The following is a 17500-nucleotide window of genomic DNA, read 5'->3' as shown; positions in this document are numbered from 1 at the left end:
TGATCAGCATATTCTTACCCGCTGGCAGCATGCTGCTTGTCCTGAGCCGTAGGTATCATGTTTCGCTCCTGTCTCATCTAGCTTTCTCGTCATGCCCAAATCATTTTATTTAACAACTCCGATGCATGGATGAAACTGGAATTTTGGTGAACAATAACACACTCAGAAAACTAAAAGGGTGTGTGTTGATGACAGGGATAGCTGCTTGATGGTATTTTTATAATGTGTTGTTTAAGTCGGTGTCGCCAAAGTCTGATCTACTCTACACTATATCGTAGATTTCTGAGAATAGACGTGTACCCACTAGAGGTCAAAGGGACGTGTCATTGAGCCTCCCAGGTGATGGCATCGGGCAGTGAATGGATGCTTCGGGGAGATGCCAGCTCATGCTTTCTTGTATAACATTAACGTCCTCCCTTTAAGTTCATCAGTAAATACTGGAAAAACTAAAGAAAATACATATACAGGAAGAGAAAGTTTAAATGCAAGAAATGTTTATAAAATGATGATTTATTCTTCCTTTGTAGCAGAGAATCTGTAGCAAGGGAAAGGACAGCTGGCATCGTTATCCTCCCAGATGAGGAAGTTCAGGGTTCTGCATACCAACACACTCACAAACTTTACCGGACGATCCATGTTAGCTGAACACTTCTTTTCTTTTCCCGTCAAATCTCATAGACATCAATACATACTATTACTTCCACATAGAACATTATAATTCATTCACAATGAACAGTGATGTGCTTGAAGGAAGAAAGTGAGGAGAGTACACTGACGGTGATGTGTTGTGTTGGCCAACCTGGCCGCGAGTACCAGCCTGCCAGGACCGGGAACGGGGCGCTCAGGAATGAAATAGGACCGACTACGCACAAGTCGGTCACTTGCAGCATGCTCGGAGGAAAATTGTCGGGTATACCTGATGTTGCTGGGTTACGATGAATTATTCTGAAAGCGGCACAACACATCGTGGACACTTTGGTCACTCTTGCCTTTTTCACGTAACTGAGTGGCTTAATCACACTGATCTTTCAAGTGTTTCCTTTATATATATATATATATATATATATATATATATATATATATATATATATATATATATATATATATATATATATATATATATATATATATATATATATTCAGTGTATGCTACAAATGGCAGGTCAGTAAGCTGCCTCTACATAAGTAAAGAAGAACTGCATGCTTACTGAAGGGCGCCGGCTTGGATGATGAGTTGGTGATAGTCATGACAGTAGTGGCGATTGATAATTACAAAAGATGAAGAGAAACTCTCCAGTGTTGTCATTTGATCGTATGTCGCAAACTACAACGTAGAACAGCTTTTGAAATGCTCTAACACTTGATGAAAGGCAATATAAGATTACTTTTATAGCTTGAGAGAAAGAAAAAATATGTCCTTAAAAGGGAAACATCTCAGTATAAGATATCTGGTGTAACAGAGTACAACTGCGTGAGGCAAGGACATCATATTACCTCCATGTTACCCTTTTGCTTACTTTTAAGCACACGTGTCACACACACACACAAACACACAAGCTCTTTCTCTCTCTCTCTCTCTCTCTCTCTCTCTCTCTGTGTGTGTGTGTGTGTGTGTGTGTGTGTGTGTGTGTGTGTGTGTGTGTGTGTGTGTGTGTGTGTGTGTGTGTGTGTGTGTGTGTGTTTAGAAGAACTACAATGTTCATCAGGAGACACGTGATAATAGTGACAATATTGATTGTAACGTGAAAGTCAGTCGGTGGTGAGATTTTAAGTGTTGATGTTATTGAGTCACCCGTCTTTCCATTCGAGTTCCGAATAAAGATGAACAACTGACACTAGTCAATTCACTCCTTCAGAATTTTGGGTATGGGATCTTATTTGAATACAATAATAATGATAATAATAATAACAATAGTAAGTGATAATGATAATAATGATAATAATGGACACAGGGTGCATAGGGTGTACCAATATGTGTAGTCACACTTGTGCGGTCAAAATATGAGCCAACTGAACTAAACAGGCTGTGAATGCATCGTGAGGTAGTGTGTCCAGAACATGTTGGCAGCATTACACGTGGACAAGGCAGCAAGCACGTGTGTCACAACTGCGAACTTATTCGCAACATTATGCGTTTTCCAAGCACCTGTCTGGATAGAGAGTGGAATTTGTTCCGGAGACACGGAAGATGTGATTTTTTTTTTCTATTCATATTTTTACTTAACTTTTTTCATAGATACACGTTTATCAATATTCGGTCAAAAAATATTTTCTTATATTTAGAAGGTATTACTCTCGTGTTCATTAATTAATTCGATTACTAATTTTTGTATTTCTGCTTACTATACCGAGATAACCACATACGAAAAATTGTTTTTATATATTTGGTTTTATTTTCAAATAATGATTGAAACAAATAAAATGAAATATCATTGTTTTCTTTTTTTATTCCTTTCGTGTAAAGAGAAAGTTAGGGACACATTGTCAACGGTGTCTACTGATTTTTTTTTTCCTTGTCCTAGTCTCAATCCCAATGTACGGTGCGTAAGTCAGGAAGGATACATTCAGAGCTTCCTAAGACCAAGCAGCACATAGTAACCTCGTAATATCTCAAATCATTATTTCAAACAAGTTATAAGAACACTGTCATTATCTGATTTCTTCCACTACCTAACAAATCCAAAAGAATCAACCAACATCATTATTAGTCCTATGAGGCAAAATGTGACTCATCTGCATTTAATTGATTTCTGCCACCTGACGTGATCGACCTTATCTTGCAGTCTATGTGACACCAGCTGGGCCCCTCCCTCGACTAATCTCTCTCTCTCTCTCTCTCTCTCTCTCTCTCTCTCTCTCTCTCTCTCTCTCTCTCTCTCTCTCTCTCTAAAGTGTGTGTGTGTGTGTGTGTGTGTGTGTGTGTGTGTGTGTGTGTGTGTGTGTGTGTGTGTGTGTGTGTGTGTGTGCGTGTGTTACGTTCTATTTTCTTCTAAGCACCCAATGAATATGTGATAGCATTAGCCACTTAATGGTACTTACGTTTTTCTAAGAATACTGGATCAATCAAATAGCTCTTCTCTTGCTTGAACCATTACCTATCTTTATCGATTAATGACAGCGAAAACACACGGCGATATTGCATCAGCTTAGAAACATTCAAGCCTCAAACAAAAATATATTCACCGTGCTGATACCTCTGCCAACAATGATATGGATTCCGGCAAACAACACCCGTAGATCTTTTTTAAATGAGCTAAACATTTGCTGTAGAATTTATGGCACGAATGAAAAACAGATAAAACATAGCATTTATTGCAACACACTACTGTATTATCTATGATATGAGTTATCAGGGTAACCTTTATAACGTTCATCCAGACCAGCTGTTTATCTACATTTGACTTCCTGTACTGAAAACGTGTCTGTTTCTTTCTTTGTAAATCGAACACACATACCACATATACCTAAAACTACTTTAAATTAAGAGCACGATATGGTAAGCTACAGAAAATCAAAACTTTAGAAGCAAATAAGGTCTGTCTGACGAACTACAAACATCGGCAAGACAACAATAAATAGGAGAAAAAACTATACTATCCGCTTCACAGTTCGTCTGGGGAGGAAGTGCGTCATCAACGACGTCACGCCGTCGACGGATGATTCCATTAAAGACGAGAGAACGCTGATGTCTTTACTGCATTTATGTAGCCAGTAATGCATCGCCTGGCTATAACAGAGTGAAAAATTGCACAATTACCGCACATCCAAAGATATTTCTTGGATCACATTCACACACTCAGTCTCAACCAGCCACTTGATCTTCAGTCACAGCACCAGTCACTCTGCAGCCTTTGCCCGCACCGGCCATCTGGCAATCAGACACTGCACTAATTACTGGACAGTTAATCACAATATCACTGATCAGATAACAGACTGCAAAATTGGCCAGCAGACAGCTTGCTGTAGTTTCAGTCACTACAGCGTAAATTAACACGTAGTCAGTGTTTGATTTCCAGTGTTGTCAATGATGACTTTGTCACAAATATTCAATACATTAACCTGATTTTGACAACCCGTGATCATATATGTAGCAAGATTAAGATGACTTCTGTTACTAGTATCTAAACGATATTTTCCTCAACTGACCAATTCTTTCAATAGCTTTCCCGACCTAGACCGACACACGCGCGTGCGTCACTTACATTAACTATGGACAAAGACAGTCACTTATAAAGTAGCTCGCACATAAAGTTGGTCCGTCAAACTCTGGCTAACAAAAGAGTTTCATAAATACTATAATTAAGATCAGGCTATGATTACATCATATATTCTTTGATCGTGCAGCCTTCCTCATTAACGACCACGATACGTTCCCCAATGCACGCATATATATATATATATATATATATATATATATATATATATATATATATATATATATATATATATATATATATATATATATATATATATATATATATATATATATATATATATATATATATATATATATATATATATATATATATATATATTTGACGAACGTTAACATATTAATAGAGTAAAATGTTACAGTTTTGATAAGAACAATTTTCACCTTTTCTGTCTGCCAGATGCGTCACTGTTTGACGACAGTAAGTTACTTCGTTACTACAGGTATAGCGTCATGGCAGCGATTCAAATCATTTAGGAAGTGAGTTTAACAATTAATTACTATATTGCAGCAATGCCTCATCAGCAGTACTTGACTGCCATAGTCTTGTCTTGAATGTGTGAAATACAATGTGAAAGACAACGGCGTACCAACATAATGGGCATGACAAACACGTCTGGGCATCTGCAGGTAAGCCAGAGGCCCTTTTCCCTATAAATACAACATTTGATTCCCAGCTTATTCTCATTTCACAGTGCCACTGCCCCTAGATCCTTCCACTGCAATCACTTCACACTAGCACGCTTGTTACCATACTTCTGCAAAGCACATCCTCGGCACGGCAGCGTGCATGTGACAATATTAAAAGTATCATTGAAATTAAGACGAATAAACAAACAAACAAAAAGAAGAAGGAAAAACTTGCATTTCCACATTCATAATTTTTACAGACATTCAAGCCACACACACACGCACACTAACACACACACACACACACACACACACACACACACACACACACACACACACACACACACACACACACACACACAGTCTCACATGGTGGCAGTCACTTGTGTGCACTACAACTGAGTCAAGGTCACAAAAGCAGCGCCTCGTGTCCCCTCCCTGTTCCTGTTCATCTTCCGTGTTCTCCCTCACACTTGTTTGCTTTGCCTCATCTTTTTTACTGTTGCTGTTGTCATTATTATCACTTCAGCTTCCCCCTCCCCTTCTTATTACAATCACTCCTTCTCCTACGACTTTCCTTTTTCATTATTTTTGCATTTCAGATCTCTCTTCTCTTCTGCCTCAGCCCTCAGACTCCTCCCGACCACTTTGTCCACCAGAATAAAACATCAATTATCTGTGAGTCCCTGAACTGCACCATCTATTATCCTAAAGAAAATGCAATCGTTTTTATGGTCACCTTACCTAGATCAATTCACGAGAGAGAGAGAGAGAGAGAGAGAGAGAGAGAGAGAGAGAGAGAGAGAGAGAGAGAGAGAGAGAGAGAGAGTGTCCAAGGTCAACCAAACAAGAGCAGAGGAGCGGTGAGGCCCTCGCTAAGTTTAATACTGGACTCCCTTCTTCTTGCTACGCAGTGTTTCCTCTCTGGTGGGTAGACTTTGACCTTATGTTATCTTGGGTTCTTTTTTTCTTTTCTTTTCATATTTTTTCTCCTCTAACTGTAAAGCACATATTTCTTACTTACCGAGTCTTTAGCCATGTCAAGATATTCTTTCTACCTCCCACTATATTTCTTCCATGTCAATCTATAACGCTTTTCCTACCTCCTTCCCTATTTTTCTTCCTTCCGACAAGAAATTAGCATTCAGAACCTTCCTTACGTTAATATCTTTTCTCCTGTCTATTAAAAGGCGCATTAACTAAATCTCTGTTATTTAATATGATCTCCGACACCTTTTCATTTTTCTTATTTTTAAAGCATAAAACATTCAGGTAACTTTACTTTCGACTGCCTTCACTTCCTTTCTCGTGTGTGAGATTCCCAGGAGACACTCAACCTTCCTGACTCCTTTAAACTTACGCCATCTCTTTTTTACCTTCGTCCCTCCCTCCCTTACGCCTCACAACCACACCTCTCCTTCCTGGCGGCAGAAAACCCTGAGCCTTCTTTCTCCCCTAATCCACTGAGACACTGATAAAGTAAAGATCACATTACAACTCTTTTACTCCCTTTACTCCTAAAATCTGAGTAATATCGCTAACCTCTCTCTCTCTCTCTCTCTCTCTCTCTCTCTCTCTCTCTTGCATAGGTTCCGCCATAAGCCTCCCATCTCGTCTTCTCTCCTTCGCCACATTACGCACTGGCCACAATCGTAGAGGCGGGTCGCATTCCCAGCCCCGCGCCAGTCCCTCCCCCGTCCAGTGCGGCCTCAGCGGGCGGGAGATGTTTGTCTGTACTGTCTGGAATGACCACTAAATAGACAGGTTTAACAAGGCAGTTTTTTCCTCTCTCTCTCTCTCTCTCTCTCTCTCTCTCTCTCTCTCTCTCTCTCTCTCTCTCTCTCTCTCTCTTGCTCTTTTTACAATATCATTTTCGTTTTGTCTTTTGGTTCCTTATTAACCCGCACACTAATTTACTGACGTATCCTGAGAGAAAGTATTTATTAAAGAGCTAAAAACAATGAGTAAACTGTTAAAGAATGTGGAAGTAAAGAGTAAGGCAGTACTGAGGTGTATGCCAGCTCATGGAGGCATCTTGCTCTGCCCCAGGTGTCTAACTTGTACTCTGACTAACCGTTTTTAATCTCTCTCTCTCTCTCTCTCTCTCTCTCTCTCTCTCTCTCTCTCTCTCTCTCTCTCTCTCTCTCTCTCTCTTATTTGTCTCACTACCTGCTTGTCAATCTGTATGTCTTTTTTGTCTGTTTGTCTATCTATCCGTCCTCCTGTGTTCCCGCCTTCCATCTCTCTCTCTCTCTCTCTCTCTCTCTCTCTCTCTCTCTCTCTCTCTCTCTCTCTCTCTCTCTCTCTCTCTCTCTCTCTCTCTCTCTCTCTCTCTCTCTCTCTCTCTCACACACACACACACACAGTGAGTGAGGTCAAGTGGGAGGCGAGGGGTCACCTGGTGAGGCGTGGCAAGGTCATCTGAGGGAGGGTCACCAGGCGGGTAGTCATCAGGCAGGAGTCTCACTGTTCCCACCGCCACGTCACTTGAATACAAAAGGACGTCGCCTTCATGAAGTGAGGCGTCAATACTTGGGACTGTAGTCATGTGCGTATATATGTTCCATCACCAACACACTGTCACCGACGGTCCGACACACTTTTATTCCTTAGTTTTATACAAGATTTTTCTTTATTTCATTTTGAGTAAAAGGATGTTCACTGAGTGCATGAATCTTTAAAGACGTGGAAGAAGCAGCTGAAAAGAACTAAAGATCTAGAATTATATGTATATATATATATATATATATATATATATATATATATATATATATATATATATATATATATATATATATATATATATATATATATATATATATATATACGCATTAGCAGAATTATCCGCCGTTATTCAGATCTCTACCAAATTTCTTCGCAATTAATTCAATAGTTTTTTTTCCGTGAATAGTAGACACATCCACACAGAGACAGTCAGACAAACAGACAAACAAATAGACAGATAGTGTGCTTCTTTCTGGATTCAACTTCAAGCTGACAATGAATGATTCATTTATACATCTCCCAACAAAGAAAAAAATCCAAACTAACATTGAATGGTTGGCAACATCATAATAAAATTATATTACTGTATACCTGTCGCCACCATCAAGAATTTGCTTACACTGACATATTTGCCTGAACAATCTAACAGTTTTGTGTTGGAAGTATTTAAGGCATGGCTTATGTCACTTCCCGAATCAAGGGGATCTCCTAGGGCGCACTATAAAAGCGCTTAAAAATCCTACTTCCACCTCCCCGTGGTAAGCAGGGGGCAATAGATGATATCATCTAGCTAACGGAAGAGGTGAGCGATCGTTAATGAACATATAAACAATCGGACTTAGAGGTGAGTGATAAAACGCGCTTTTGACTTAATATTCTGCCGCCCTTTTGATACCAATATATCAGCGACGTTTACCGCGCTTTTGATATGCCAATCCGCTCTTTCGTAAAACGCCGATTTCCTATACCAAATTTCATCACAAAGATTTCAATTTTTTTTCCATGAAATATGACACACCCACAAACGGACAGATAGATAGACAGATATATACATGTATACATTATATGTTCCATTAAGGTTTAACTAAATATCCTGTTTTACATATCAATGACATTTAAACAAAAGATTTGCAAAATACAAATATTTTTCTCAGCAAAAATTCCAATCCTCCTTGTTCAACATACCAACTTCTGTTTTACATTGCGACAGGGCGTAGCTCCGCTAGTCGCACAATGCCTGTTGAATTTTCATTCCAGACAAATTAAGCAGTTAATAGGCAGACGAGGCGCCTCACGTGTCTCACGTCCTACGGTGGAGAGAAAAAAAATACGCTGATATTCTTTTGCATGTTAATAAGTTGCGTTAGGGAGGTGGAAACTCTCTCTCTCTCTCTCTCTCTCTCTCTCTCTCTCTCTCTCTCTCTCTCTCTCTCTCTCTCTCTCTCTCATTCTCTCTCTTGTTGCAGCTTTGAAGTGTACGATCCTATTTGCTCTCTGTTCATCTATTTAATTATTTCTTACTCATTCCTTGTAAGCGTGCGTGCTTGACAGTGACTCGTTGTCTCAAACACTCCTTGCAGCTCGTGTCTCTGTAACTGCATATGATATTCGTTTTGTTGCCATACACTAATTTCGTGTTCTCCTCCATCTTCTTGTTTATAATATCATGACATATACATATCTATTTAGCTCATAGACATTAGCTGATCCTCACGTTTTTCTTTTTGTTGAAGCATATCATTACAATCTTGATACAGGTCGCGATGGACCTCGCTCATTCCATTGAATCTGCGAAGGTCACACATCCCTTGCCAAGCTTCGTATCTATACCAATTCTAATAACAATAAAACACAGACTATGCCACCACCAACATGTGCAAGATCACTTCTCTTTCTAACACCACTAGCTCGTAAAATAAAGGACGTACCTCTTATCAGTGATATCAAATGCACACACACACACACACACACACACACACACACACACACACACACACACACACACACACAAACATAAGTAAAATTCAATAATTATTGATGATAATTCGTAAGCAGATCACCTATACACTTGATTTCCTTACGATTTTATAGAATAACATAACGTTCTAATTGTGCACAACATTGTCTTACTTTTTTCTGCTTTCTTGATTATTTTTACAGATTCATTTGAAAACTCCTTGTATGTTCATCCAGCATTTTTTTATTAGATCTTGCCTCATTCGTATTTATGTTTCTTGTTGAGTGCATTCACTTCACTAATTGTTTACTTCTTTTTCTCGAGATGTCTTACCATGTATTCCTTTATATGTTTACTGTATCAATTTCATCAAAACTTCATAATATTTCCTCAAAGCCTCACTAATGCGTGTCCTACCTATGAAAGATTATGGTGGTCCACTTAGGTTAGCTAACAGCAATGTTTACCATGGGTTAATGTGTCTATGCAAGACACATTTATAAACTTTGACCGCCTTACAAACTACGAGTATTCAGAATATTTAATGGACAACCTCCGATTCCCAAAACGAACCGTGGCTCCATCATAACACGCACCATCATCTCAGACAGTAATGCAGACAATCATTATAACATACAAAAGCTGTACAATGTCATCCCATTAACTACAAAAACGTAAAATAAAATTCGGTGATGTTAAGCAGACTAGATATTGAGGAAACACATATGAACAATAAGGATCAACTAACTCTAAGGAAAGACAACAGGATGTCAAACAGAAAAAAACTAATAAAAAGTAGCAATATTTACCTTTGGAGCTAGAATCGTTTGGAGTTCAGATGGTGCAAATTATCCTAAAATGGTGAGCTCCAAGTGTGGAGCAGATAAAACAGATGCAATCTGAGGCAGATGCACCTTGATCCGCGAGTGCCCTACTGGGAGTGCCATGCCTGAATACTTTTGTTCCTCAGAATAGTCCAGGTGAGGCAACATTTTCGCATCATTTTAGTTTTCCTATTTTATAGCACGCCCTCAATATTATTTCTATGCTCGGGTCATTGTATTAGTGTGAGGTAAAGGGATCAATCCGTGGCAACTGTCACTCACTAAACGTCTCGGCCACTTCATACGAAGTGTTGGATCTATTTCTACTTTGTAAGGCAGCTATGAACACAATTGCCCTTGACAGAGCACATGAACCACTCCAATACTCTGATATCTTGGGTAACTTGTTTTCTCTCATTATTAATTGCACCCATAAGAAAATATCAATGTCATCATCCGTTATATCACATCACTTCTTTCCCCATATAGAAGTTGGAGATTTTTGTTGGAAGTTCACAAAAACTGAACACTTGGCTGCACAAATATCTGTCCACGAGCACAGCACTCCCATCACCTCGTCATTTATGTGTACGTAACTGAAGCAGTTCAAAACACCGGAAGACATTTCAGAATCACGATGAAAACCAGAAGAATCCTCAGGGCAGGAACAGTGGCAGGATGACGATCAACAAATGAATCATCCACGACTGTGAAGCAGTATTGGGTATTGAGCACTTACTGGCGCTGAGGGTGCTTCGGCGGCATCACTCATTTTCTTCGTCACTGTTCCTCTCACTGTCATTTTCTGGCAATTATTTTTCATCCTAGTTACATATGAAATTCTCTGACAGAGTTTCATATCATCTGATCCTTATTACTCACGTTCAAGAGTCATGCTAAACTTGATTTACTCTCCCCGGAATGACACATGACACACCACAACACTCGACACTGCATGGCATCACCATCTACCAGTGCTGCCAACTCCCTATTCTGTTTTAAGGAATCTGTGTCATTATCTCCCAGGTATTGGCACGGTAGACAAAGTAATAATTCAACATTATATAGTTGTCTTTCTAAAAAAAAAAAAAAAAACTAGTGATATATATAGGTTCTCTATGGGCAAAACCAAAATTTCTTGTAAAAGAAAATCTAATGCACTTTTGTTTACCACACCTATAGTTGGTAATACTGCACTTACAGTCTAGATTAGACCTAAATTCGTCACACCACCCACATTTTTCTTGAAGCACAACTGAATATGAAGAGCCAATCTGTCATTTTTTTCATTAGGAGTAAAAGAAAACAACATTACAGACCGATGACTTAAATCCCTAAGATAATAAGGACCGTTCCACCACATGCACAACAACGCCAGATGAACTGTTGTGGTCAACTCCGATAGCCATACTTTGTGTAGTTTTTTATCACACTGATGAAAAAATATGATTTAGAAAACGAATTGTGCAAATAAAATGGAGAATAAAACGAAGAGAGAGGATAGAAAGGGCGCATTTTTGCAGTAATTTAATTTCCTGTTATAATCAATGGTATGCGTTACTAGTGCAATATATTTCAAACAAGAATTTCGTATAGTGAAACAATTGTAATATGAGATTGCGCTATTGGATGTGGACAAATCAATTATTCTTGTAACAATTGTATTGGCTAGAAACAATTTTCTGTCTATGTCTACTACGGTCTCAACACAGCCCCAAGGGAACGTGTATAGTCAAACATCACTAAACCTGCTGGCTGCTGCACTGTTGCTGTTTTGTTAAATTTCGCTCCAAAAAAAAGTTCCACTACTAATGTTTGCTCGGCCCACCATGGCCGCAAACTATTAAACTTTAAACGTTAATAGTATCCAGATCTGTAGTTCACTTTGTCAAATGAAGTGTTGTCTTTTCAGGGAATCGTGACAAAAGTTCAAGTAATTGTGCAATAAGGCAATTACTTATTATAAGAATTATTCTGTTTGACTTTCAGTCCTTATGCAAATAAGCAGAAACTGTTGAACGTTCACAACATAAATTTACTTATTTACTGGATTACCTCTAGGCATGTTGTATATACATGACACTTTCTTAAGTTGTCATGTGTGTATGCGTTTGTTAAGTAATGTGTGAGTATGCATGCGTATCTGTGTATATATGTATTAAGGAATGAACTATAATTACTGGAGTGTTGAGTTGTTTTTACATCTGTTTCTGTCGGTAAGTTAATGCAATGTTGCTTGTCACTCACATTCCACTATTGTATGTACATTATTGTAATAAACATCATCCCTCTGAGAATAGCGTGCCATGACCTCACCTTCAAAATTGTTATATAAGAAATTGCTAAGTTGATTACAGACACACACACACACACACACACACACACACACACACACACACACACACACACACACACACACACACACACACACACACACACACACACACACACACACACACACACACACTTCCGGTATCTGCTACCCTCCCCAATACCCTTCCCTTCGAGTAGACCAAAATTACTTCCTCCTCCTCCTCCTCCTCCTCCTCCTCCTCCTCCTCCTCCTTCTCTTCTCCTCTCCTTCCTCCTCCTCTTCCTCCTCCTCCTTCTCCTCCTTCTCTTCTCCTCTCCTTCCTCCTCCTACTCCTCAAACATACAGTAACGAGAGAAAACTGGGGTAGATATGAACGTAGGACAAGAATAGGAATGGAAAACGTCCTACTATTCATGAGAAGGTCGAATAAGTTGGAGGAGTGGAGAATGAGAGAGGAGGAGGGAGATAGAAAGACTGAAGATAGGCGTGACACATATTGAGTAGTCCGCCTTTGTACCGGATGAGGAACCTCGAATCAGGAAACCCCCCTCATTGAAATTCAGAGTGTACAACTTGCCAGGAATTTATGTCGTGTGACCAGTCGGGGAGGATGAAACCACCGAGGTAAGATGCTTTCCTCCTCACCCTTCTCCTCTTCCCCTTTCTCCTCGTCTTCCTCTTTCTCCTCCTATTCATTCTCCTATCACCCTCCTTCTCCTCCTCATCCTCAGCCTCTTTTTAACACCTCACCTTCCTGTTTTCTTTCCTGATATCTATTCTTCACCCACATTGTCCGCCAGTTTTTCTTCTCTCTCATCCTGATTTTTTTCTTGTTTTTTTTTTTCATGTATGAAGGATTCGACTAAAAGTACAAAAGAGTAATACCAAAGTAACTTTAAACAGGAAACTATAAAAGGAGAGTCAAAGAAGTTGGTCAGTTTACTTTCCGAGGTGTTTTGATACTTCACTTTTGTAGTACTTAATATTTTTCATTTTACATTATCTCCATAAGTCGTATACTGTATAATAGTATACTTGCTTCAATAATAAATAGCGTACATGCTAACTGTGATGACAGTATAATGCATGGATTTTGACACATATATGTTACTTTCAACACTTTTTGAAAGATTGAAATTGTTAATGTTTTTGTATTCATATTTTCAAAGACAAAAGGGTATACGTAGGTAATGAATTACGTAAATGGAAATACTTTGAATAAAAACCATCTGAGAAGCAATGCCATGGGAGATGGAGACGCAAGACAAGTTCAGGAAAATAGTCACTATGAAAATGATTGGAACAAATAGTTATGGAGATACAGTTATCTAGGAAAATGTATGGAATGGGTAGATGAGGTTCGGTTTTTATAACAATCATGAACACAAGATCCTTTTTTGTTCTATTTAAAAACCGTAAAGACATCGCAAGTTAAACAATCTGTGGCTTGTACGTACAAGCGAATATATACTGTGCAATCGAGGCGTTATTGAGACTTTGCCAGGGAGAAGACCAAAGACAGAACAGACGCAAACAGCACACCCACATATTCATTTTGTGCTTCAGAGTCAATAGTCATTCTTAACTTAGCAAAATTGTCGAGTGTACTCACCACTCATCCACAAACTTTGGCACTTGGCTGAAAGGAAGAAAAAACAACGTTGAAAAGTAAATACTATCCATTGACAACCTTAGAAACACAAAATTTCTTATTGGCTTTTAAAGAATGTTCAATCTATTCTATTTCAAGATTAAAAGGTCTCGATACAGAATTACTTGCCAGTACCATTTAACACCGTCAAAAAATATGGAAATTGTACAGCTATAATCTGATTCATTAAGAAGCATTAAACAACAAAAGAAAAAAAAGAAAGAATAACAAGATCAAGAATAAGAACAAAGGCGCGAAAAATTAATAGAGTAGAATAAAATAGAAATAAATGAAATATTTATTCGACATTTGTAAAGAAATACGAGTATACATAACATGTTTATTTTCTTTTAAGTTGAGGGCCGCCGTGGTACAGTGGAACCATGTGTGCTTTGGGGTCAAAGGGGTCTCTAAGCGCACGGGTTCGAATCCTGTCCACGGTCCGAGTGTAGGTTGGGCTTCCTCACTCGGACCCTGATTTCCTAGCGGGTGGGCTTTAAGATAGGAGGTACCTTTAGCCCATAAATTCCCGTGAAAAAGCCCACATGGTATAAATAAAATTTTTAAAAAAAGTAGTGTGCAATGAATACAATTACTATGTTGCCCAAACCAAGCGCTGCAAGCTTTGTGGACCCTAGGAATACAAGCAAAGGATGATTATTGTATGTAGGAGAGAGAGAGAGAGAGAGCGTGTGTGTGTGTGTGTGTGTTTGTGTAACAGAGGCGCACATCAAGACTAACAGACTGGTGAAAGCAGGGGCTCCTCGTCACGCGCGAGAACAAAACACCTCCCATCCACCACAATTAAGGCGGACAGGCAAGAAACATTGCGTTGAGAATAATAAAACGGACATGGATTGAATGTGATAACAGGTGGCAGTAGTGACGGTGATGTTAAGGGCGACGGCAGTGGTAGTGTTAGTGACAGGAGGAACAGTATTGCTGGTGTTAATGGTGTAGCTAATGGTGTTGGGTATAATCATTGGCACTGCTGCGGTAGTTGTACTGGTGTGTAGTCAGAGGCAATGGTGATAGTTTAAGCGATGTAGTGATGCATAACAGAATGAACAGTCTCCCGGGCTTAGTGATGACGTGATAAAGTAGTGATAGCGAACAGTGTGATGACTAATGACAAATGTTAGAGGTGGTGCTAATGATGCAAATGGTACAGAGTGGTGGTGATGACAGACAAGGGGGAGCAACGGTGCTAATGACGGTAGAGGTAGCTAGTGCGAATGACGGGGAACATTTGGGAATGGTGATGAGTGATACGTTGTCTCTGGCTTTGATCCTCGGAAATTTGTACGTTGTCACCATAGCAACCATCCTATCATTACCTCTACCTGCGCTTCCGTGTTTGATCTTTGCTTTCTCAATCTTTTTTCCGTAATTCATCTCCCACGTAAACTATTTTCGATAAACTCCTCATTCATCAAAACGTTTATTATTACAGTTTCCTGATCAATCTATATTTCTTTGATGTGCACGGCAAGCCTCTTGTTGTTCAATGCTTCAAAAACTCTCTACCTTCACTTACTTTCTAGACAACTGACACCTGTGTGATGAACATGCTTGGGCTGTCCTATTGTAAATATCTCAATAGAAATTTAAATTTGTCAGCCTCTACTAAAATAACTTTTATTCTAAGTGTTCTGTACTGCCTTTCTCAATAATTTTCATATCTCATCTTTTCTATATACAGGGACCTTATATGGGGTATAGCGTCCTTCCTTGTAAGGAATGCTTCACTCATACAGCTACTCTAAGCAGAAAGGAATAAAAACTTTCCATCTTACTAATCCCTTTCTTTTAAGTGATTGTCTTCAATCTCCCGTTCACCGCCGTATACTGCGTCTTTTAATATCCTCTATTGTTGTTTCCATGGGTGGAATCTGAACAGCACTTCCATACTCTTCAAGTATACCTGCAGGCAATATAGGCCTTAACATGAAAAAAATAAATAAATAAATAAACTGTTATTCTGAGCTTGCTAACCCCATCTTCTTACTTCCTGCCGTCGCGCTGCATATGACTTTCTACTCGCGCTCGTCTTAATTTCGTTAATGTTTCCAACATAAGAATTCATCACTTTATTCACTCCTTTATCCCTTCAAGCGATAAACTCTTTTTTTTTTTTTTTTCTTTTTTTTTTTGCCTGTTTCTGATTTTGTTTCTTTTTTTTTTTCAAACACAGACCTGTAAGATAATGATAACTTATAAAGATATCATATCAGTCTCATCTTTCAGCCTTATTCAAAAGATCACTAGGAATTTCTAACAAAGGATATTCACTAAACCAATGAAACAAGTGATGGAGATCTTACCTGTGACGTACGACTTCGTCTTGAAGAAGTGTTCAATTCCTGCAGGTGTTGCCGCTCCTGTGTGGTGGATACAAGTGACAATTACAGTTTTCAAGAGGTAACATGTAAAGGTGACACTGGGTAACTCTTGACTTGGTAGTGTGATGGAGCCTCTCATTAATATAATAATGGCATTTGTTTTCTTCCCTGAGATAGTTTGCTGCACGGCTCTATACCATCTCTTGTGCGTGTAGCCTTACAGCGAGCCGAAGGCGCCGCTGTCAGTAAGAAATGTATATTGCAGATCTTTGAGTGTAATATTTAGCTGATATGTCACCGACACACGCGTGCCCAAAATAAGTGATTGAGGTATGATATATAAGTGATAACATGATGAGTCTTATAATCTATCGAAATAATAAGTAACACTTCGTTTCACTACATACATGTTCTTACTGAAGTGAGTTTTTGGCTGCCTTGTTATCAATCATTCACATACGATTGATATCACTCTTCTCAGTATATCACTGTAAATCTTTTCTCAAGTAACGCATGTTTCAATAACTACGGCCATAAATTACAACAAATGTTACTATTGCTGTTTCTTGTGAGATAGTCTCACAAGTCATTTACTGAACTGGCATTGTGTCTACTGCAATCACGACTGTCAAATGATTGGCTGAGAGTTACAGGTGGTCTTCACAACAGTCTTACAGACAGTCGCGACTGTAGCTAGGACTGTTTGCCGACGGTCTTCTCTACTATTTTCCCGACTTACTAGGTGGTAGTCTTGCTAGCGGATGGATTCCATCTCAAAATAGTTACTTTTGTGACATGCTACAAAGCACAAACTAGTCACCTATCATTATCCCGCCGTCAATATCTCGACAAGGTGTTGGCCAGCATCTCCAAGATAACAATCGTTATGAACGTCTTCCATTAGACGAGGATTCTCGTCATGACAGTTCATCGGTAGTCGCCATTGATGAGCGTTGTAAGCTATATACGTTTTTATTGGAATGTTCATTATCGTTTGGTGAACGTCTAAGTGAAATGTAACAATAGGAATGTGGTAGAATGAAGCATCTTAAACAAGATGAGTC

General features: G+C 39.0%; 1 protein-coding gene across 2 annotated transcripts in view; it reads right to left on the bottom strand.

The window, feature by feature from the left end:
- LOC123517443 (ankyrin repeat and BTB/POZ domain-containing protein 2-like) overlaps positions 1 to 17500 on the bottom strand; it is a 173079-nt gene that overhangs the window by 152561 nt on the left and 3018 nt on the right. Inside the window, exons 2-3 of one of the 2 annotated variants that reach the window (XM_045277491.1) lie at positions 16419 to 16675; positions 14056 to 14082 (exon numbers count right to left, since the gene is read on the bottom strand). The gene's annotated coding sequence lies outside the window, so the exon portion shown is untranslated. Of the gene's footprint in view, positions 1 to 14055; positions 14083 to 16418 lie in introns of both variants that reach the window. The other variant, XM_045277490.1, reaches the window with a different exon arrangement.

This window comes from Portunus trituberculatus, chromosome 42 (assembly GCF_017591435.1).
Source record: "Portunus trituberculatus isolate SZX2019 chromosome 42, ASM1759143v1, whole genome shotgun sequence".
In the NCBI taxonomy this organism is placed as follows: Eukaryota; Metazoa; Arthropoda; class Malacostraca; order Decapoda; family Portunidae; genus Portunus; species Portunus trituberculatus.
Note: the sequence above shows the minus strand (reverse complement) of the source record. Positions and strands in the feature narration are given on the sequence as shown.